At 40.4% G+C, this 18,925-nt stretch overlaps 1 protein-coding gene across 10 annotated transcripts in view; it reads left to right on the top strand.

Annotated features, from left to right (window-relative positions):
* Window positions 1–18,925, top strand: part of SGMS1 (sphingomyelin synthase 1) — a 297,172-nt gene that overhangs the window by 195,096 nt on the left and 83,151 nt on the right. Inside the window, exon 1 of one of the 10 annotated variants that reach the window (XM_037498001.2) lies at window positions 2,150–2,267. The exons of the other annotated variants lie outside the window; for them this stretch is intronic. The gene's annotated coding sequence lies outside the window, so the exon portion shown is untranslated. Of the gene's footprint in view, window positions 1–2,149; window positions 2,268–18,925 lie in introns of those variants that run through there. 10 annotated transcript variants of the gene reach the window in all.

The following is an 18,925-nucleotide window of genomic DNA, read 5'->3' as shown; positions in this document are numbered from 1 at the left end:
GGATCCTAAGCAATAGAAACAAAGTAGATTTTCTCACTTTTTTCCTGAATGTACTACCCTTCTCTTCCTCTTTCATGTCTCAGTGTCTCCATATGTCTGCGAGCACACATAGAACTGCATTTTTCAGTATGAAGCATTAGGAAGTGTATACACATAGGTTATATACTATTAATTTGCTTGAAGGTTTAAGAAAGTTGCCTGTAAGGCGGGTGTTTTCCTTTAGTTTTCTACTATAAATTATAGTTGTTTGATAGTGAAAGGAAATGTTTATGAAATGGTGGCACATTGGACTTTGGCATTTATCATGTGATGGCTATGTGTTGGGAGCACAGAGGGAGGCACTTGGCAGCTGATACAGCAGCTGAGGGCAAGACTCAACCTGAGTGACTGCCTGAACCCGGAAGGGAAGAAATGTTGCAGACATGAAGACACTAAGTAGCCGTCATCATGTCTATTGTTGACAGTGAATTGTTAAGAGGGAGGGAGTTGGGATGATTCCAGAATTCAACTTAAACTGTATAGGACAGTAAGATTACTTTAGAGGTGTGGAGAGAGATTTATCCCTTTCATCATCTAGGATATAGTCTCTTTACTGAGGATATAAGTAAGGTGATAGGCTTATATTACATCTGACTCTATTTTTTTAAAAGAATTTTAAGATTTATTTATATACGCATAGAAGAGCGGGCACAGGTCAGAGATGTGGGGTGTGTGTGAGAGGATCCACTGGAGAACAGAACAGGCAGATTGAGTGAAATACACTGCTGAGGGGAGCAGCTGGTGAGGCAGGAGAGGTCTGCTGTGCTATGTGGGTTAGCTCCCTGGCCAGGGATTGAACTTGTGCTGCAGTGGCTGTGGATAGCTTCATAGTGCTGAGACTTAATCCGTTGTGCCACCGGGGAGGCCCTTTCTTTTCTTTTCTTTTTTTTTTAAACCATGACTTGGTTTCCAAGTGAAAGAACTCTTAGGGAACTTTAAAGAGATGAAGCAGCTTACATGGGATGAGGCATCTGCTCATTTATTGGTAGAACTGGGATTAGGACAGGGGTTGTCTTTACTCTGGTGCAGTGTTCTCTCTGTTCTTCCAAGCTGGTTTGGAGAAAAGATTAGCATTTTAGAAAGAATCCTTGATCTCACTTCAGATCTAATCATTGGTTTTAAACAATATAAAGAAATTAAATTCAGGAGATCTTTGCCAATGCCGAGGAGGTTAATTTGTAACTTAAAAAAAAAAAATCTTCAAAAACACTGACCTCACTAGTAATCAACTAGCAGTTCTTTAGTCCCCTAGCGATTTAAAGTTTTTTTTTTAAATACTTTATTACAAAATAAGGTATAGAGCATAGTTACCCAGATAGAATGAGTATTTTCAAAATCACTTATTTTTTTAAAGGTGGCTTAATTGTGGCATAAATGGAATCAATGCATTTTTGAATTGTTTTGCCATTAATAAAAATTCTGTTGTGCTATAAGGAGACACCAAATCAGCTTTTCACCACTTTTTCAGACCCTTTATTCCCAAAGAACTAATTCAGCTCTAAAATTAACACTGAATAGTATTGTAGATCCCCGCTCTCTGTACAACTGCCTGACTCAAGAACTTTTACTAGTAATAGAAATTAGCAAACACCCACTGAGCAAGTATCTGTCATAACAAGATTCAACCTTGTTTTGTAAGAGTTTTCAAAAGGCCATCTGCCATCCACCATCTACCATCTACCGCCTAACGCTGTTAAAGGGTGAAGTTAAAAAGGGGGGGGGGGGCTCTTAAGCCTGATATAAATCAAGAAAAGTTCCGCCTTCACCGACAGTGAGCACGCTTATTGGTTAGGATTGCACGGACTGACTCATTTCTTTTCTGCTGTGTTAGAGGGCCACACCCAGCATTCCCAAAAAAACCTCTGCTGCCGGGCCACACCCGCGGCCTCCCCGCCGAGCCTCTAGAGTTGATCTGGGCGGCCCTGCTCGCCGCTTCCTCCCGCGCGGTTCCGCCTGCCGACCCGCCCCACGAGAGCGCTGCCCTCGGCGCCCGCGGCGCTCGGGGCGCGCGGAGCCGGCCGGCGCGGGGCGGGGCCGGGCGGCGGCGGCGAGGGCGCGCGGCGGAGCGGGGGCCGGGGGCCGGGGCCGCGCGCCGCTGACCTCCTTTGCCTCCCCGTCAGCGCCCGGCTGGGCGGGAAGCGCGCACCCTGGGCGCTCCGCAGCCGCGCGCAAACTTAGCGCCCGGGAACTTTCTCCGAGGCTGCCTCCGCGGAGGAGAGACCGAGACGGTAGGTGTTCCTCCCGCCGGGATGCCGCGGGTCTTGCAGACGCGCCCTGGGGGAAGCCTTGGAGCACTCTGAGGCGGTGGGATCTGTAAAAGAAGGGAGCCACAGCCTTTCTTGCCTTGCAAAACACCGAGAAACACAGCCCTTCTGCGGAGCGAAGGAGAGGGAATGGTAGCTTTCACAGAATCCCGCTTTGATGATCAGGTGGGCAGTAACTGCTTACACTTGAGAACGTTCAGCCTGTCATCGCTGAAACAGGAGGTCAGGACATAGGTCAGTTCCATCAACAAATGCTCTAAATTTTGCGGATGCTTTTGGGAACCAACGATCAGGGGGTGGTTTCAGTTTGCCTTAGCAAGTTCTCCTAATGGAGGTTTTTGAGGGAGTGGGATTGTGTTGACGGGTTGGTTACTCTGTTTTGGGGAAGTAGACACTTTGTCAAACTCCAGTCCTGAACAAAAAGCTCCTTAGCTCTCTCCTTTGACTAGTAGAGTGAGGTCTTTGCGCAGTGCTAGAAGGAAACACGTGCTGGTGTTTTGGAATGAACATGTTTTCTCCATACTGTGCTCTCTATTTAATGTGGCCAGGTTATTGCGCTTGTGTATTTGTGGACATACACTGAGAAGCATGCATGGCACTTGTTGATTTCTGTTTGTATTTGCTATACTAGCACAGTGGGAATCTGGAGACCTAAGATCTATTGCCTTTTCACTCTTAACCCTTTTGAGTTAATTGTCACTTTTACATTTATGTAGAGGTGAAGTCGGTGAGCTTCTTTAAAAATAAAAAAAAAAATGCTTTCATCTGAGACATTAGCCAGGAGGTGCATAAGATTTGAATGGTGCAGGTACATTATTTTCTTATAACAGAAGAGACACAGAGGGGACAGGAAAAGCAGAATCCTGTGATTAGTGTTTTAGTAAGGACATACGCAGGGCAACAGGCACGTTTCACCATCAGGAAAATGACCATAGGGAAAAGGTAGACTGAAGACATTCTGGTGACTTAAAGAATGACAGGACAATTTAAACTGAATTATGGAGTTACTTAGATGAGTTCCAAGCTCATGAATAGTGTCTTTACACTTTATTTATGAAAATGTAGACTCTAATCAACCGTCAGGCTCTGTAACTGGATGAAAGTTAAAGTTCTTTGCTGTTGACTTTTAGGTTTATGAAGGCAGTTACTCCACAAAGAAATCACTTCTGAAATGGAATGATTTAAACAACTTTTTGGAGTTTTTACTTATACTTTGAATTCCTAACTATATACTGTTTCCAAACTCATAGGCTACTTGTTAAGCTCATTTGCTTTGAGTTTAACAGATTAAACCCCTCTGTCTGTGGTAACAACTTGCTACTCGGAAACAGCCACGGATGTTGAGAGAAGTGACCTTAAAACCACTGGGGTAGTTGAAAAAGCCCCCTCATGTGGTGAGAATGGGAACATATTTTATTTATTAAATCTTTAAGATGTCTAAAATCTTAAAAAAAAAAAAAAAAAAAATGAGATTTGGATTTTTGTTGAAGTCTCACTTAAAGCTGTAATAGAGCCAAATATGGAAGGGCCTCCTTTTATCAGACTTTGAGAGCATCTGTACCCACTACTTTGTTTAGTTTTCACAGTAATACTGGGAGGTAGAAGTATTATTATTTCTGTTTAATTGTTGAAGTAACAGCCTCAACAAGGTTATAAAAATCCCTAAATTTCACAGCTAGTTAGTTTACACTATAAGCTTGCGTTAGGGTTTGCAATTTCCCCCATGTGGTTCCAACTGCTCCTAACACGCTGTTGGTTTTTCTGTGTGAAATAAGTCAGAGGAGGTTCTTGGTTCAAAGCAGATTTTAAAGGGGTTTTAAAAGTTCATCATTGCCCCACTACCAGAATATCAGAGTTCAAGGAAGGATGCATTTACTCTGGAAGCTTACAGTTTTCAAATATTGACTAAGCAGGCCCTGTTTGTAATGAGTCTACAGGCCGCCTAATAGATATGTGAAGGCCTCATAGTTGCTGGTTTGGGGTGACTTTTTCCTACTCCCTCCCCACCAAGTCCTTTTAATTCTGAACTTGTATGTTATTCCTGTGCCTCGCAAATAACAATGGCATTCACTAATTGTAAAACCAAGGATTTGAGTTTGTGAACTACTTGAGTTTTTTGTGAGTGCACGCCTGCAGTATTTTATACACAATGTGAAATGTTCTTAAATTTCTGTTAGCACTTAGGTTAGTGTTAAACCTGTTTGTTAAGATGGTGAGGTCATGAAAGGCAAATTCTGTGAGTGCTAAAGCGTTCCTTGTTACATGGAGGTGGGGCAGTCTCCATGTGTTCCCCCCAGGGGCAGCCAATTCTGAGAATCCATCTGCTGGATCATCTGTTGGGATGTGATAATAAAAAAGAAGAGCGCCACCTTCTTAGATGACCGTGAACTACAACATCTATTTCCAGACCTAGATATTGTTCACACCCTCACCTCATCTTTCTCACCATGTATTTGACACAGAGCGCCCACCTTCCCAAGCAAAGCCAGAATGCTTTGCTCTCCTTAAATCTCTCTAAATACTGGCAGCTTTCAATGACTTGTATTTTTAAGGATGTTAAAAGACAAGCCAGTGCGATGGTAAAACCACTTGGGAGTAATTTTGTAAAAATCCTGGGAAGGAGGAAGTGTGCCAGACAACTTGATTATCAAACCCAAGAGATGATAAATCCTGTAAACTTTATCTTTGGAACTTATGTTGTCTAGCAGGATCACACATTTTTGTAGAGATGGATGGAAAGGACTTAGTGATGCTCAGTATTGAGCATCATCTCCAACTGACCTCATTTCTATTTTCTGATAGTTACTGGACAAGTATATCAGCATTGCTATAGATATGACATGTCTGCTTCTGCAAAACATTTAACAAAGCACTAGGCGTTCTTCACTGAAGATGGGCAGATGTGGGTTGGATAACAATATATGTCATTAGGTTTGTGTCTTATTATACTCAAAGAGGGACCATCAGTAGGGTGATATCAGACCTGAGCAAGGTGCCAGCAGTGTACCTTGATAAGGACATTTGTTACAGGTGGAGAAAAAAACAATGTGTGCATTAGTGAAGATAGAGTATATAAAACAAAGGAGGAGATAGTCCCATAGTTTTTTGAAGCACCTTACACAGGGGTTAAGAAGAGGGAGTCTGAGGTCTCATGTTGAGCAAGTTATTTGTGCTCTCTCTGTCTCTTCATTTTCATTTATAAAATGCAAATACCTCCCTCCTATGACTATTGAAGATGTTGAAGGATTAAATTAGGTAATCCATGTAAAGTGCTTAAACAGAACCTGACAGTAAATTGTGTGTGTTGGGTATCAGTCTTCTGTTGTTGCACTTGCTTTTACTACATAAGCAACATTGTGCACGTTTCTAGTTTTGTTTAAAAGTGTCTAGAGTAGGGCAGTCTGGCGTCCGAGAAGGTCTAGGAACTGTTTGAACAGTGGTGTTAGATACTGCGGATGTATATCTTAGCATAAAAGCAGAGAGACAGTATGTATTTCACAGTAAAGTGAAATAGTGTTGGTCACCTTCTGAATTTCATGCGTTTCATGCACTCTAACAAGTGTGCTTGCTTTCTCTTAAGGATCTGTGAGCTTAGTATGAGAGAAATGTCCACTAACCTAGTATCCTGGTATCAATACAGTTTTAACCAGTTATGTGTTCTTAGGTAGTTAGCTTTACTCCTTGGTTTGGTTCTTCACTTTGATTTTACCCCTCTGGGACATTTGGCAATGTCAGGAGGCATTTGTAATCAATGCAGCTGGAGTTGGGAGGTTTGCTGCTGGTATTTAATGGGCAGAGGCCAGGCGTGCTGCTGGCATCCCGCAAATCATAAGATACAACAAGGAATTCTCTTCACAAAATGTTGGTAGTACTGAGGTTGACAAACCCTAACTACACTCTTCAATCTATGTGTTTCTGTTGGTGAAATTTGAATACTGATCTTTGCTTTAGCAAAACCACAAAGTAGGTTCGAGAGTATATTTATGAAAGGGCCTTTGAAAATCAGTGTGTTCTGAAATCTGCAGATGTTTACAGCATAGACATCCTGCAATAGCAACCAACATAGTAAAATATTATTTGCTTCATTCCCTGGAGGACTATATTATAGTGGTTTGAGAATCAGATAAATCTATACATAAATCTCAACCCTACTGATTTAACCTACTCCGTGATTTGGGTAAGTTTCTCTATCTGTGAAAATCCAATCCCTGTTCATAGAATTTTGAAGTATAAACAAGGTATTTCTGTTAAGTCTTTAGCGCAGTCCGTAGGCACAGCAGTAAGCCTTTGTTTTTTAAATTAGCATTTTTGTGTGTGATGGGATTCCATGGTGCTTATTAAGATGTACAATTTGGAAAGGGGATGAATAAAGAAATTGAATTTTTTAATGGTTAAAAGACAAAAAATGAATAGGGCTCTAGTCTTTAGAATTTAAGAGAGGTAAATACCTTTGGAGGTGTTGCTTCGGTATTGCAGGGAACAACCGATCTTAAGGTGAGAGGTACTTAATAGAGGGAGGGGATGGATTGCTTGAACAACAAAAACTATCTATTTCATAATAGTCTGGAATTAGGCAAGAAAATAATTTTTGTGTTTGTGAATTGCTCCATTACAGAAATGTATAGTGCTGTTCTTAAGCTGTGTAATTCACAGCTCTATTTTCATCCTATTCTTGATATTGTGATTTCTCTAATATATAATCTCCAGTGCCTTAAGATGTAAGCCACACACCCAGCTAGTGTATGTGCAGATGTGTTAATTTTACAGCTTTTGTGATTTCCTGTACCCTCCTAGCCTTACCCAGCAAAGATATAGCAGAGCTTTCACGTGATCCCTCTTCCTGTCACCTCCCTGTGTATCAGATGCAGAAAGAAGCAAGATGCCCGAGACCCACCTTAGGTCCCCCAGTTTTCCTGCCATTCTGGCAAACCCGGGCACATGTAGTTTATCTCTAACATCAGTTTGGGAGTTAATGTATATACTTAAGAGCGTGATTTTTTTGAGATAGAATTTGGGTGGAAAAATCGTCGAGTGTGCTCAACACACCCTCCGTCTGCTTTGTAAAGGCAGATCATCTCCCAGTTTTTCATCTTCTGAGGAGGTAGCAATAAGCAACCTCTAATGAGAAGTTCTCTGACTTAGGAAGAGGCTCTTAGCAGGTTGGAGACTAAAGTTAGTGATTTTTTAGTAAGAGACTTTCTTCTTAAATTTTTGTCTCAAGGTTTCTGCTGCATTTGAACTGAATTGTTTAAGTTGCATAAAAACACGTGAATTGAGTCTTCATGTGCAGCAAATGTTAGTGTTAGAACAGTTCCCTTTACCTCTCCACCCTAAAAGGCCTCTGCCCGCCCCCTCATCCCCCTGTCGCCCCCCTGTCGCCCCCTCCCCACCCCCCAGGAGGTTGCCTTTCCTTGGGTATCTGGAAATCTTTCCTCCTGGTGCAGTTCGGACAATTCCTGACTGGTTCACACCACCTGAGTGGTGGCAGCTCCAGGGCAAGCGCAGCAGCTATCACCTTAGTAGCATTTAGAATGCGAATAACTTGAAGATGAAAACACATTTCTGAGAAATTTATAACATGCACAAAGCCCTGCTGGTGCTTGGAGGCCTTCATTAAGCTAACCTTCAAGCTTGCTTAACTCTCCTGGTTGTACAGAAATAGAAGGTGATGTTCCAGATGCTCATGGTCTCAAGCGGCTCCTGATTTGCTGGGTAAGCAATATTGACAAAAAATGCAGTGATTCTAATGAAGAGCCCTGACTAGTTACACAAAACTGTGTATCTCTGAGATCAGAAGGCAAGAGTTTGATATTCAAGCCATGTTAATAATAAACTAAAATAGACAAATTGTAGTTGTCAGAGGTGCCATTGATCTCAACTCCTGAGATTTGACAGATGGTTTTCCCCCTTTTGATTCATCCCCATCACTTTGATTTCTCAGATGTGAATGAAGTTAGATAAATCCAGGAGCTACTAAAAGTGGTCAGGAGTTTTTGAAAGAGTCATGGGCATCAGCTTGGTGAAATTCTGTGTTGTTTTGTACTAAAATCCCCAGTCCTGGACTTGTGCTGAGTCAGTGAATCTAGACATAGATTTCTTAGCATTTGGAAACTATAGAGCCTCACCCAAAGGTCCCAAACACATTTTAAGCATAGATGGAATGAGGGGATTTAAAATGTCAAGGGAGAGTGGAACAGTATACCTCATTAATCAAGTTACAGTGCGTATTTTGTAGTTTAAGTTTGGCATTTAATGAATTCTTTAACATACTTCTTTAAATATAGGTGTGGGGCCTCCCTGGTGGTGCAGTGGTTGAGTGCTGGGTTGTGAAGCTGCCTGCGGCCTCTCTGGCGCCGGTTCGATCCCTGGCTGCTCCCCGGCCACCTGAGGAGGGGCCCGCATGGCGTGCAGACCTCTCCTGCCGCCCGCTGCTCCCCTCAGCAGTGTACTTCGATCCTTCTGCCTGCTCTGCTCCCTGCTCTGGCTCTGGTGAATTCTCTCACCCTCCCGCGCTTCTGACTGTATCAGTGCTTGTATAAATAAATAAATAAATCTTTAATAAATAAATAAATAAATATAGGTTATGGGTTCCTATTTATTTACTTACTTTTAGATGATTCCTACCCCCGCTCTGAAATTACTAAAACCTTCATTTCTGAAATTCCTGAAGTCTTTCATCTAGAACTTCATTTCATTGAGTCCTATCATAAGTGTGGCATCTGTGTGCCAGAAGTGGGAGCAACAAGTCAGATCCCTTCCTCTTTCCGACTTGAAAAAAATATCAGACCTCCCTCAAAAAAATCACTAAACACTTTTATAATAATGAATGCATCATAGCAAAGATAAAGTAAGTTGAGGCCAAATGGTTTCTGAGGCAGGATTGTAACTCGGTTAAAGTATTGGCATGCTAGTTTGAAAGGGAATTTGAAGAAGAATTGAGAGAGATGGACTGTGGAAAATGGGGTGGGAGATTGAGTTTGAGAGGCCAGCCTGGCCTCTGGAGAAGGTTCCCTGCCTCTAGTGCAGTACAAACTGGTCTCAGTATTGATCTTAGTCCTGGGACTGGACTTTTGAAATCAAATAATTAGCTTCTAAACCTGACTTAGAGTGTGTGTAGCCCTAGTCACTCTACACCTCCCAGTCTCTCTTAACCTCACAATGCTGTGTCAGGCCACACAGAAAGGCAAAAACATACCCACTCTGCATCCTTCTGATTGTAATTTGGCCTCCTTGTGAATAATGCTTTAGGAAACACAACACATGATTGGTAGATCCCAGCATCCGGTCTACAGTATGGTTTACTTGTCTCACAACAAGATAGTAAATTAGCATTTTTACTTTAATATTATCATGAATGTGGTTAGTCTGAACCTCTCCTCCAATCATCACATTTATAAATTGCAAGATTAAGGGGCCAGCCTTGGACTGGGGAGTATACCAGTGTGATAGCACGCTGCAAGGACTACTTGATTCCCTGTCATTGCATGTCGGGGCATCATGAGTGTCCATTTCCATGCCACTAGCAGCATTAGAATGTGATGACACCATAACATAATAGTGGTATTATACTATATAATACAATAATATACAATAATAATAATAATAGTGTTTTTTTCTTTCTTTTTTTTTTTTTTTTTTGCTCTTTAGAAAATGTTAAAAAGAAAAATGAGTATAATTGAGTACTTATTCTTTCTGGAAATATGATGCTCTGTTCTGTGACTCATGTACACATGAGTAAAACAAACTCTTGAGTATATTGTTATGGTTACAGTTATAATAAACTAATTCCTCCTTTGCTAGTTAGCATAGCCTATAACTCTCATTTAAATTATACAGATTACCAAACAAGCACAGACGTCCCCAATCAAAGCTGTCCATAGCCAAGATTTCCCAGAATTTTTCAGTGTATTTTTACATTACTAAGATTCTTAAAGATCACTGAACTACATACTTTCATTTCTCAGAATAATATTTCCAAGTCTTTTGGGCATCTGGATTATAGAAACTGTGGTACTTTTAAAGTCTATTCATTAATATAAGATGTTCCTTTTTATATACTTACATTCCCACTGCTAACCTGGAATAGTTTCCTGCAGTTAAGTGCTGTTGATAGTAAGTGATTTTTGTACAGTTGAGCAGTTTTTCGATAAATACCAGACGACTGACTGGGAGAGTCATCTGAAATCCTTAACATTTATTTCTGGAAGCTGAGTTCTCAGGAAAATTAGGAGTCTGATGTCATTTACTTTGGTTATGTCCATGTAGAGATGTGAAATTAAATGTTTTTAACCAGAAACAGAATCTAGATCGGAGGGAATCCTTTGAGTTTCAGCACTGACAGGGCATATAGAAGTATACAGTATAAAACACCCAGTCCCAGGAAGGCCCTAGGGAATCCTCATGAAAGGAGAATGAGGAGTGACCTGCACAGTTCAGTAAGGAAAGGGTAGGCAGTTATTCCCACAGAGTTGCAAACAGGGAAAACAAAGCAAAATTTCTAATGTGACATCTTTCCAAAGAGAGCTCCTTCCTTACGGGATCTGGGGTCAACTCTGCTCTTCTCCTCAACCACCCCATTTCCTCCAAATCTCTTTCTTCACAACCTACCATGTGTTCAAAAGAGTCTTGTTCCCTATGAATCTGTTGGCTACTTTATCTGAATAAATTGTGTGTCCATGTTGGCTACTTTATCTGAATAATTGTGGGGGTCAGTTAGGTTAGGAATTGTTTTTAAAAAGGTATAGAATGAATCAAGGGGCTAATACTTCTATAGTGCTTCTTTCCACACTTACCCAGTCCCTACCAAACCACACAAAATCACCAGGAGCAGCATCTCTTACCCACAACAAAAACGACCATTTTTTAGACCTTTGCTCTCCTATACCTTAGCCACTGGCCACGTGCATATATTTAAATAAAAATTAAATTATAGATTCTATTTCTTAGTCTTACGAACTAACTGTTTCAGGTACCCAATAGCCACTTGTTCTTAGTGGTTCCTGCACTGAGCAGAGCAGATACAGAACAATTTCATCATCTCATTTAGGGAAGGTGATTCAGTCTTCCCTGAAAATGGTATTAAGGCATTTGATTTATTTTCAAGGAATTCCAGTATAAACCAAAATAAATAAATAAATAAAACCACCAATCCCCCACCCCCAACCATTTCTAGAGTTTAACACTGGCTCTTTTAGACCAAATGAAATATGTATTGTTGAAATTTTTATGTCTTCTCAAGTTTAAACTGCATTCTAGCAGAGCATGATGACTTTTGAGAGCAAAATGAATCATCAGCATGTGTGTATTCAGTTATTGTATAACTGGTTAGTCAGGCTTAAGTAGGGGGAAAAAAAGAAGGCAGGTTGATTACAACAAGGAAATTCAGTGAAGTTACTTGCAGGAGGTATATGGTATATGGTGCAGGAGGGAGCCCAACAGGGCACATTGAGGACTCCTAGACCTAGAGATTCGCCACAGCAGGAAGGCATTACCCACCTCTGGCTGGAGGGACAAACAGTGGAGGCTGTTATTGGAACTCAGGTGCAGGTAGGAGCTAAAGCCCAAAAAAGATTGAGGAATTTCAGCAGAGAAGCAGGTGAGAAGAGCCCCTGGCAACTTCTCCATTCTTTCTGCCCTCTGGTCTTTGGCCAACTCCCTCCATTGGTTGAATCCAGTGGTGGATTCCTTGTGATGACTGGGTTCCTTATGATGACGCAGAGTCAGGGATCCACAGGTCAATAGAGCTAGACCTGATACAGCTGGTATCTGCTGAGCTGAGCACCTCTTTTATAGAAAGTAAACTCCCAGTATTCCCACCTCCCTCAGGCTTGCAGAATCAAGCGTTTCTTCATATCCTCTTTTAGCAGGCTGCATTAAACATGTTTCTGTCCTGAGGTAAGTTGTGGACTCCTTGGGGCAAGGGGCTATGGCACATGAATCTTGATATTCCAGGTCTCTGGTACACAGTAGGAACAACTTGTTTAGGTTTTGAACAACTTGTTTCAGAACTCACTGAAATGCATGGTTTGGAAGGTTTTTTACTTTTTTATTTTTTGACTGGATAAGTGTATGACATGATGTATCATTTTAATGGGCTAAATATTAAAAATAAAAATTGTGGTTATAGTAATGTACATATTGAGACAATTTTACATGAATTTTTATATAAAAATGTGAGCACACAGATATTTATGACACACAGAATTTATGAATGAAGAGGCTGTTTCAAAGACTCCTGCGTGATGCCATCACAATGAATAAAGAAAACTGGAAGGTTTATTTTATTTTATTGTAAAGATTTTATTTATTTATTTATATAAGCACTGGGTATAGTCAGAAGCACGGGAAGGTAAGAGAATTCACGAGAGCCAGAGCGGGAAGCAGAACAGGCAGACTGATGAAGTACACTCCTGAGGGGAGCAGCGGGCACTGCAGGAGAGGTCTGCGCACCATGTGGGACCCTCGCCGGCCTCCAGGGATTGAATAGGCGCTGTGGAGGCTGCGGGCAGCTTCGCAGCCCAGTGCTCAACCACTGCGCCACCGGGGAGGCCCTGGAAGGTTTTTTAAACAGAAACCTTTTTCATGTTTTCTAAAACATGTGGCCATTGAATTATGAAGATAGAAACTGATGTTCTATCAAGTTGGCAGGGAATGGGAGGAACCTAGGAATGGAGGTTCAGGACAAGAAGAATTGAGATAGGGAGATAGGGAGTCAGGATAGGAATGTTCCAGGGCAGTTCTTTACTGTCTGGTAAATGAATGTCTGGGCTAGACTACTCCTCATGAGTGCTGTCTTCTCAGAACCCCTGTGTTTATCTTTTTAACCAACACTTGAGAGAAGTGAAAGTCTCTGAGGAGAACTTCCACTGGCAACTAAAAGTATTCTACCTTGAATCTACAGAAATTGAAAATAAATTCCTGATATACTGTGCACCATGGGTCACTGACTCTTCCAGAATTTCTTACAATTACTATAATCTCATGAAAATGTTAAATTCAGCTAAATATTTTCTATGCAGAATCCATTATTGCCCTGACTCATATAACAATTTATGATAACGGTAAATTTTTTTCTAGCACGAAGTTGGAATTTAATAGATATGTGATCATTGAGTGAAGCAAATGATTAGGAATCAGCTATGTTTCATATCATGAGATCATTGTAGAAATCTCAATCTGTATGTTTCATTATTTGAATTATCCTAGAGTATTCACCCTTTCCTTAGAGCTGCTCATTAGGGTCAGGCTTTATCTTTTTCCTTCACAGTTGCAGCATAAGGTAGGTATTATTGGTCATGAGGAAACTTGTTGCTGCTTCCATTTAATGGCCAGACAACCAAAAAAGAGTGTGACTGGGTCTTTGTCCTGTTGAAGAACTCAAGACCTTAGAGCATGCGTCCATTTTAGTGGAATTCATTTTGTTTTTGAGGGGCCTCTGCCAGGTGCTTTAGGGTGAGGGGGGCTTGCTGAGGAAAGGGAGTGGGGCTGCATGAACCATTTTTGACTTTGCTCAGAGCCCCTGTGACAACTTGGAAAGGGCTATCACTTCTTATTTTCATGAGTGGTTAAAGGAGTCCTGAATGCATTGATGGGAAGAGTGGCATCATGGTGTCAGGGGAAATTTTTAAATAACCTGATCCATTTTTGTTTTGCAAGCAAGTAAACCTCCCTGGATTGCAGTAATCCATTTGACACCTCATGAATGCCAGGGTGTGGGTAGTGACAGTGGTTGTTACAAGCAGGAGAGGCCAGATTCCATTTAGAAGACAAGAGGAATCAGTGGGGGTTGGTGCCCAGATTTTTATGAGAGGAAGGGCGGGAAAGGCTGGGATGATGACAGTCCTGCACCCACAAGACAGTGCCCCTCCCTAGTGCTCTTTCTTCCCCCAGCACCCTCCAAGCCCTTTTTATCAAGACATGCGATTTAATGGAAATTTGCATCAGTGTACCCTAATCAGGAAATGCTCATGGGGTAATAAGATTTCCTCCCTGAAGTGATTTTTTTTTTTAATTTAAGTGGTAGAATAGCTTTAATATAATTGAAAATCATATGACTTCTTTCTGCATTTTGACTATAACTGTTATTTAGAATTTTATAATGAAACAAACTTAAAATGTGCAGAATTGCCCTCAAAAGACTAAAAATGGATCTACCATATGACCCAGCAATTCCACTCCTAGATATCTATCCAAAGAACACAAAAACACTAATTTGAAAGGAAACTTACACTCCTATGTTTATCACAGCACTATTTATAATAGCCAAGACATGGAAACAACCTAAATGTCCTAAAACAAATGAGTGGATCAAGAGGATGTATGTATAAATACACACAATGGAATACTATTTAGTGATTAAAAATAGTGAACTCATGCCTTTTGTGGCAACATGGATATAACTAGAAGGGGCTATTCTAAGTGAAATGAGCCAGAAGGAGAAAGAAAAATACTGATGGTTTCACTTACATATGGAATCTGGAGAAACCAGACAAAAGATCAAACAAAGATAAACTTTAAGATTGACCCTTGAAAGCAGACCATAGGTCTGAGACATTCAGAAGTGGAGGGAGGCAGTGAAGAGGGGGCAGGGGTAAAACAGTGTTGGGGTGGGTGGAGGAGAGTGTCATGGACTATGGTAGAGGACTATGGATGCTTTAGGTGTGGGAAAATTGTGGTGACCACATCTGAGGAGAGAAATCCTATGTTGTGAAAAAAATAAACAAGGATGTAAAATTAAAGAAAGAAAATGTATAAACAAGCAAACTACCCAAAAATTGGAATTAAAAAAAAATGAAAATGAAAATCAACAAACAGCTATAAACCAGGGACACACTACAGCGAGAGAGAAGGGAGTAGGAGCAAAACAAGGGGGGTGGGAATTGTACGGGAACTGTAACCAAAATGAAAATGCATACATTGTGGAAAAATGAAAAACGATGTAAAAAATATATAAAATTTTTTAAAAAGTGAGGAATTGCTATATGGTGTGTTTTTTGTTTTTTTTTTTTTTCTTATCTATCTTACCTATCTTTGTTTTCTGAATCAGTAACCTTTCTTAGTCTCTGGAGCATAAAGTATTCAGTACATTTGGGCTCTGTCCATGTACCAGGGTGCTAGGTATAGAAAGCTGCAGAATATTCAATGTCAGATAATACATGCTGGGCACTGGACTCACATTTGGCTTCTGCCAGCTTAATCCTCACAAATTATAAATAGGAAAATAATACTTTCTTTTTTTTTTTTAAAGATTTATTTATTTATTTTATACAAGAACCGGGGTACAGGCCAGATGTGCAGGAGGGTGAGAGGATTCACCAGAGACAAAGCGGGGAGCAGAACAGGCAGACTGATGAAATACACTGCTGAGGGGAGCAGCGGGCGAGACAGGAAGGGTCTGCTTTGCCATGTGGGACCCTTGCCGACTGGCGGGGATCGAACCGGCGCTGCAGATGCTGCGGACAGCTTCACATCGCGCCGTTCAACTGCCTGCGCCACCAGGGGAGGCCCTACTTTCTTATTTTTGAGAGACAAACTGAATATAAGAGATGTTAGGTGGTCTAAGGCCGTGCAGCCAGTGGCAGAACTGGAAAAAAAAAAATGCAAGTTTTTGCTCTTTCAAAAGCTTGTGTGGTTTGCCGTGGGGTCTATGTCAGGAATTCTGGTTGGTAAGAGTGTATCAGTCCTTGCAATCTGCGGATGGAAATCACAGTGGATTGAAGAGGTACAGTAGTTTGAACAAGGAACACTTTAATATTGTGAGATTATGTGAAAAGTAAGTTCTCCAACTTGAGACAATAATTTTAACTGAGAAAAGAAACAGGCCCTCCATTAATCACACTAAACTTTACTAAGTTTAAATATACACTAGAGCCCACAGACAGGAATTCAGGTGGAGCAGGATCCACAGCACCTGCTCACACAGGTATACCTGTTTTTATACCCTGCTGAGTACATGTGTGATAGTGCTCTGGCCATTGACATGACACTTGTTTCTTTGTTCTTGTAAGATTAACAGTGTTGTATATAGATCACAAGTACAGATTAATATATGTGAAGGAAACTATGGGGAATTGGCTGCCTTTCCAGGGTAGGACAATTACTGGTCATGGGCCTGTGGTGCCGTGGATATAAAATGGACTCACTTTGGTGTTCCTACAAATATTAAGAATGTTAGCTGTAACAAGGGTTTAGAGCAATGATGAATTGGTTAATAAGAAGCAAACAGAACTCTATAGAATGTAGTAACAGTAATGGATAATCGGGAGCACCCAATACCCCTGGAGGAGGCCACACCACGTGCCCCTCTCAGAATGGAGATCTAGAATGTGTACTAGATCTGGTTGGAGAGGATACATCTGTGGCCTGCTGTTTAAAAGAGACTTGTTATGGCGCCATACCGGTAGAACTTGCTGAAATTGAGCCTCCAGAACTGGCTGAAAACCCATAGTTTGGTATGCCCAGGAAAGGTGTGCACAGGGAGATGTGTAGCTGGAGGCTGTCCACTACCACACCACCAATGGACAGGTGCTGGAGAGCCTGCATGTTTTGAAGGAGCCTGCTGAGGGAGCACCCCAGAACCAGGAAGCAACCCCCCTAGCCCCCACTGTCTTTACAGCGTCTCTTACACAAAACTCAACATTGTGTTGTCAAGTGAAAAAAGATTGAAGCAGCCCAGATTCACTTTTATAACAGAGGTGGTAGAGTGAATGATAGTAAATTGCTAACTGGCAGAGAGAAAAAAAGCCTGTTCTTCTCAGAATCTTTACTTTTTCTTTTACTCGTCAGGGCAATTGGCATGAAGTATCTGTATTTGAGTGGATTTTTGGTTCCCCACCACCCCCCCCCGAATCGTACTCCATTATTTTCCTCACACTTTTAATACTGATTGCTTTTGAATTTGTTTATTTGTGTTATTTATTTCACGACTTTAATGACTAAAGATTACATTTCTTTAATTTTCTTTCACTGTTTGCCTCTTAAACCTTGGATAGATACATGGATAATGAGGAATTGGCACCACATTTATGAAATGCCATCTGGCCAGATGACATCCCAGACTTTTTGTTTAATGCCTGTGAAGATATTTTCTACAACCTAGAATTATGGTTACATGTGGGCCTTTTTCCTCCCTGTGCCAGTTTTTTAATTGAGATTTTATCTCAGGCTTTTCAAATATTTGCCAAAGGATTTCATAATTCATTGTAGGGTCATTGTTGTATTTGTTTGTGGTGCTTTTAAAAATTAGCTTGCTAGTGTATGTTTTACTGCTTCCTTGTTAATTTGGAAAAAAACAGTTGTTCCAGAAAGCTTTGGAAAGACTTCCTCCAGGTAGATTTGTACATGCCACAGCTTTGAACGACTGGATTTTTTGTGGCTTCTTGCTCCCTAATGCCAGGCAATGCGTTATTTATCATTTTGTTTAAAACATTTGAAAGGAAGAAAAAAATCATCCTTGTCCTTGAACCTGAGTTGATATTTGATCTGTCTGCATGCCCTTCTTTTTCTCTACTTTGTTTTCTTACTTTGTTGTATTTCTCCCCCAGAACACTCCTAACAAAAACCTTTTACTTATTAAATACATGTTTGAGATTCACATGTTAATGGCTTAATATATGCTTTAAATTTTATTTTTTTAATTAGATTTTGTTAAAAAACAGAGTAAAGGGGGATAAGATAATTGCCCACAATCTTAGGTTCAGGTAACCCCTGATAACACTGAAAATATATTATAAAAGTACATCTACATTGCTAATATACATCTAGTATCAAAAGATACAGAAAGAAAAGTAAATACCTCCCCTTAAATATAACCATTATTATGTTCCCTGTGAATCTTTTTAGTAAAAAAAAAATGTTTGGTACCTAAATATGTACCAATATGCATCTATCTGGGTCTATGCTTTTTACATTATTAAAGAGATTAAGTTGTACATATTTTTCTGTAGTCTTTTTGGGGGTACCTTTCCTATTATACTTTTAGAGATTTTTCTTGTCAGTACACACAAATCTTCCATATTCAGTTTAATATGATATGTACAAGATCTCATCAGATGGATGTGCAATAGTTGATTTCATCTTTGTCTTCTGCCATTTTAGTTTTTGCCAGACATTTTGGGGGGAGTGGTTGTTATCTGTTGGAGTTGTTATAGTCTGTCTTTGGTAAATAAGCACCTTACTGATACAACTATAAGTTAAATTCATAATAGTCAGGTAAAACAGAATAAACATTACTAGTCTAGAAACACTGGTTTTATTTTGCCAACGTCGTCTTTTTCCCACGACCCCACCAGCCCTATAACATTAACATTTTTTTGCCTGTCTGATAAGTTAAAAATTATCTCGTTGGTTTTACTTGCTTATCTTACGGATCTTTTCAATAGGTCCATTTTCTATTTGGATTTCTTTCTGTAAATTGCCTGCTCCAGTGATTTGTTTATTATCTTCTTCCTTTTAACTCCACTTCTTTTCTCCTTTTTTTCCCTTCAGTTTTCTTGTCTTTACAGTATGGTCTTATATGAACTGATTTTAAATTCAGGAAATCAGTTGTATTTTTTCCCATGTTATATTCTATCTTTTGATGTTCATTGAAAACATTGTTTTTATTTTGGCATAAGAAGTATAAA

Source organism: Talpa occidentalis, unplaced genomic scaffold (genome assembly GCF_014898055.3).
Source record: "Talpa occidentalis isolate TD23 unplaced genomic scaffold, MPIMG_talOcc4v2.1 talOcc4.8, whole genome shotgun sequence".
Lineage (NCBI taxonomy): Eukaryota > Metazoa > Chordata > Mammalia > Eulipotyphla > Talpidae > Talpa > Talpa occidentalis.
The sequence above is the reverse complement of the archived record's forward strand: the minus strand, read 5'-3'. Positions and strand labels throughout refer to the sequence as shown.